Source organism: Camellia sinensis, chromosome 9 (genome assembly GCF_055761805.1).
Source record: "Camellia sinensis isolate YWXY chromosome 9, ASM5576180v1, whole genome shotgun sequence".
Classification (NCBI taxonomy): domain Eukaryota; kingdom Viridiplantae; phylum Streptophyta; class Magnoliopsida; order Ericales; family Theaceae; genus Camellia; species Camellia sinensis.
The window spans coordinates 91604575-91610229 of NC_138969.1; positions in this window are offsets into that span (position 1 = coordinate 91604575).

Below are 5655 nucleotides of genomic sequence, written 5' to 3' on the forward strand. Positions count from 1 at the left end.
ATGCCATCCTTTGCATGTTTGCATCACTTAGTTGCATAGCATTTAGGTTGCATACCTAGAGTTGCATTTGTGCATGCCATGTTGTAGACACCCCATTTTTGACCGACCTTAAGACTCAGACGTCACTGATTGAGCGCTTGGTGATGTTGCATAATGTGCTCGTTCAGAAGTTTCAGAGTTGCGGCCGTGAGCCTTGCCTCCGGACTTCCGAACCCTCTTTTGTGCTTTGCCTCGGTTTGCGAACCAGGCTCGGTTTTCTTTGTTTCTTTTCCTGAGGGGAGGGAGAGGTCCCGTAGACCATCTCTCAGTGGCCGTGGGCTACATTTGGTGGCCGTAGGCCATTTTGCCCATTTTGAAGTCCGGTTTCCGGTTTTTCGGGACCGTTGGCCGTGTGCCCCGGTTCGGGACCGCTTAACCATCTCCGTTTGCTCTAAATTTTGGCATACATCTTATTTGCTCCCTTTTGAGGGACACTGGGGTCTGAGAAACCCACTTCGTGGCCGAACGCCACTTTCGGTGCTTAGCAGCCCATTTTCGGGACCCCGAACTGCGTGTTTCGGCCCCCGAGGGTTCGTTTTGCATCGGTTCTTGTTCATTTTTGGCAGGTGCCTCTGTTTTATCACCAGGGAGGTCACTGGAGGGTGGGAGGCCAGCAATTATCTTGGCAACCAGTTATATATCCTCCGACGCCCTCCGATGCCCGTTTTTCACACTTCCGGGCCAATGTTGAACACCTTGGGGCCACTTTCTTGAACTTTGAACCACATACTTGTGATGTACACACATGGGAGGACCCTAAAAGTTGGTGGCCGGCCAGTAATGTTGCCTGACCCTTTTGACCCCCTCCTTCCGGGCTAATGTTGAACAACCTGGGCCCTTTTTCTTGAATTTTGAACCATAGGGTTGTGTTGTACACACATGGGAGGACCCTAAAAGTTGATGGCCGGCCATTAATTCCATTTGAACCTTTTGAACCCCTCCTCAAATTGGCATGTTCTCTCTCCTGTTTTAGAGTTTCCAAATTCGAACCACAGGGTTGTGAAGAGGAGACCTGAGAGGCCACCAATATGTGGTGGCCGGCCACTATTTCTACTTGGCCTTTTTGACCCCTAGCCGGCCGGCTAGGGGGGGTGGCCGGCCGGCCACTTCCAAGCCCAATAATAGGCCAGCCATGTTCCTTGTGTGATACACTTTACAGCTGTGTAGCCTTTTTCCCCTGAAAAGATCTGTATCCGGGGGATATTTTGTGGGGGAAAGGCTTGGTCCTTTTCCCCCACCCTTTCCTTCCATGCTCCCCCTCCTTTTGGTCTATATAACCAGCAGGTGGCATTGGTGAGAGGGGTTAGAAAAATGGCCTTCAAGCCTTGATACACAAATTCCTCTTCCATCTCTCTCATTTCCTAAAAAAACCTAAGTCCTACACTACCATTTCTTCTACATCACCAAGCTCTACCACCACCACACCATTCCAGCAGCAAGGAGAGGAATTCCAACAGCTAAGAGGCAACAAATTTGGTCCAAGAAGCAACAAAAGTATTGATCTTCAAGGGTGAGTCCATTTTCCCTCTTTTCTAGCTCATTTTTGCATCATTTCTTAGCCTCTCTTTCTTGAATATTTGAGCTCCGACCAAAACTGAAAATGTCATTTTTTTGAGCTCATTTTCATGTCTCATTAAGGGCTCAACCCTGTTTGAGCCCTCCTTCTTGCACTTGCTTCAATACCCTCCTTGAATGCCATTTTCTTGCATGCTTTGGCAGCCCACTATGCTTCCATTTTTGGACGATTTACAGGCCTAGAGATGGCCTTATTTTGACCTTCTTGACATGTTTCATTAAGGGTCTTTGGCTGTTTGATGAATATTTTGCATACCTCATGTTATAGCCTCTTTTGAGCCTTATTTTGCATTGCATTTCTAGCATGTTTGTATACTGTTTTTGGGATTTTACAGTTCTGGAAATATGCTTATTTTTGGTCCCTCTTCAATGTTGTAGATGGGAATTTTTCAGTTTGGGCATTGCATATACCACTTGCCTCTTTGGCCACCTTTTGGCCCTTTTTCTTGCATAAGAACTTAGCCTTGTCTATGATTGTTTTTAGGGTTTTTACAGTTCTGAAAATATGCCTATTTTTGGCCCCTCTTCAATGTTGTTGAAGGGCCCTAACCTGTTTGGAATTAGCAGCTGTGAGTTGCTTCATAACCTCATGTTTAAGGCCATTTTTGCATGCCATTGTTGCCCTATCTTTGCTTGCTGTTTGGCCATGATTTGTACTGGTAAAATGCTAATTTTGGGGCTGCCTTGCTACTGTCTATTCATTGCATATCCATATTGTGCATGTTTGGTATAGCTATAGGCCATTTCGGGTGCCAAAATTCATGTTTCGGGACTATTCCCTGCATCGGGTGTGTTTTCGCCTCATTTCGGGGCTGTTTTCCCCCACATTTCAGTGCTTAAATTCTATTACCATGTTTGCATATCATTTCCCATGCCATAGTTCGCATTTTTGCATTGCCTCGGTTTGCGTGCCCGTGTGCACGCATTTCGAGGCATTTCATTTTCGTCTATCGGCCTCTTATGTGAGTGCGGCTGAGGCTCTCTCATGTTAGTATAAGTCCATGTTGCATTCCATATGCCATTTCCATGCCATTGCATTGCATACGCCATCGCCTCGGTATGCGTGCCCGTGTGCACGCATTTTGAGGCACTTCATTTTCGTCTATCGGCCTCTTATGTGAGTGTGGCCGAGGCTCTCTCATGTTAGTATAAGTCCATGTTGCATTCTATATGTCATTTCCATGCCATTACATTGCGTATGCCATTGCCTCGGTTTGCGTGCTCGTGTGCACGCATTTTGAGGCGCTTCATTTTCATCTATCGGCCTCTTATGTGAGTGCGGCTGAGGCTCTCTCATGTTAGTATAAGTCCATGGTGCTTTTCATATCACATTTCCATGTCATTTGCATTGCGTATGCAATTTTCTCAGTTTGCGTGCCCGTGTGCACGCATTTCGAGGCATCTCATTTTTATAGCATTGTGCATACTAGGTTGTATCTTAGATCACGTTCTGTCATTTTCTCAGTTTGCGTGCCCATGTGAACGCATTTCGAGACATCTCATTTTCATAGCATAGTGCATGCTAGGCTGTATCTTAGTTGCATTTCATGCATGTCATGCATATTGCATCGTATTCGGGATAGGAGTTAGCCCGGGCACGGGAAACGAGGTGCATTTCGTACTCCGAGTGACGGAATGCGTCTCAATTCCCCAATCACCGACACTCCGGATTATCCATGATGGAGTTAGGTTTTAGCTGTGTTTTCATGTGCATCGAGATGCGTGATTGGTGGCACGAGGATCGAGGCATGCATACATTTGTAGAAATACATTGCTATGCCCCTTTCCTGCTCTCTGTTGCAGCAAATCAAGAATCAGCGGTCTTCCGAAGCTTGGCACGCATTTCAAGAAAAGGTGTAAACAGAGGCTAATTGGGGCATCCCAGTGGATTTCCACGAAGGCAGCCTAGACATGCATCATTCATCAGGAGCAAGGCATTCCCTGGCTTGCAAGCCAGTTTTATTTATTTTCTTAGTTAATTTGTTAATTAATTAGGAATTTGTACATTATTCGGACTGTAATATTTAGACTGTAATAATCTTTCATTCGGGACTGTATATTTATTCGGACCCTCTGCGCGAGGGCAATGCTGTAATAAGTGTGCGTGAGTGTATTGTATGTCTTCCAACCCCACGTCTTTCTCCCTTTTTTTTATCCGCTTATGTTGGTTAGATTAGGGCATGTTTCAATTAGCATACAGTATGATAGCATGTTTGCATTCATTCATCTGTTTTGCATGCACCGGGCTCGGCGCATCATACTAGCTGCATTGTATTTCAATTCCAAGTTGAATACATGTTAGCTGTAGCATTCCATATGCCATGTTTAGAATAGCCGAGCCTGCTATAGTTGCATTTTTGCATGTGTTGCATTAGGAATTTCTGTATACTTAGGATTCATGCATGGATTTCTAATAAATGTCTGTTTTGGCTTGGAGTACCCGGTGAGCTTTATGCTTTAGCATCCTTGCATGCGTGTGAGTGAATGCCATGAATAGCATGCTTACCATGAGGCTAATTGCTTATGTGATATAACTGCTTGAATGCCTGTAGGTGAAGGTTGGGTTATTTGAGTTGGAATAATTCATCAAATGTTTGTTTTAAGCCCACTAGATAGTGGCAAAAACATCTTTTCCTAAGCCCACCTGCGGGTGGCAAAATCTGCATTTTAAGCCTACTTGCGAGTAGCAAACCACCTTTCAAATAAACAAACATGAGATGTTTTGTTCCAATCCAGGCGACCTGGTCTATACTTGTATGCTGTGTGCATCACATAGTAACCTAGGCTAATAACCGGAATAAGGACATACAAAGTTTTCAAAAATAGATATCATGGTTAGTAGAGGCCGGTCTATGACCGGGCGAGCGGGGGTGCTCACGAAGTGACCTTCCCCAATCGTACCCAAGTTCCCGAGCCGAGGCAACTTTGGTGATGACGGACACGTGGCCTTTTGGCATCGAGTCAGGGTTTCCTAAATTTCCCATTAAAAAATATTTAGGTGGCGACTCTGTATCTGGCAAAGCAGTCCATGTTTGGCACTTCTTTCAAAAATCTGTTTTCTCAAAACGATTTGCCGGATTTGGACTCTTTGGTTCAGACATAGAACCGTGACTACAAATCGAGTCCGAGCTGTAGCGAGGTCCCCCCGCGGGCTTGTTACACATGTTATGTGTTGCATTGTGTTTGGAATAGGAGTTAGTCTGACCAAGGGAAACGAGGGACGTTTCATACTCGAAGTGATGAAACGTGCCTCGATTCCCGGTCGCTGACACACTTGACTACACATGATGGAGTTTAGGCATTTATGTGTTCATATGTGCATTCATTCTATATTAAGTTGTCCAATTCGGTTCCTCGGCCATCATGCATCGAGCGTGATTGGTGGCCCGAGGATCGAGGCCTACACTCCCTTGAGCTTGTACAATGATGGGGGAGAGTGGTCATGCACACATATGTTGAAAATACCTTGCCATGCCTCTCTCTTACTCCTTGTTGCAGAAAACCAGAAACCAGAGGCAGAAACTGGTCGGCCGACTAGCTTTTCTGGCAGGCCGACCACCCTTTTTGGTTTCTCCCACAAAAGGTGGTCGGCAGGTGGTCTCCCATACCCATAAGCTGGTCGGCAGCCTTCCCACAGATTCCCAATGTGGAGTTTCAGCCTTCGAGAGCTTTGTGCAAGTTTCTGAGATCAATTGCAAACAAATGCGAGTTGGGGCATCGCGATGGATTTCCCGACAAGGCGACTCGAGCATGCATACATCCTTTATCATTCAAGACAGAGCTGGGGCAGCCCACATTCGTTTAGTTTGCATGCTCATTTAGATTGCTTACTTAGTTAATGTTGTGCAATAAGTAGTTGTAACTTGTTATTCATTTTGTCGTGTAATAACTAGTTTAATTAAATTAGCTTAGATTAGCTAGCTGGTTCTGCTTTGCATGCGTGCATCATTCATCTGTCTTGCATGCACCGGGCTTGGTGCATCATACTAACTGCATTGTATTTCAATTCCGAGTTGAATACATGTTATCTGTAGCATCTCA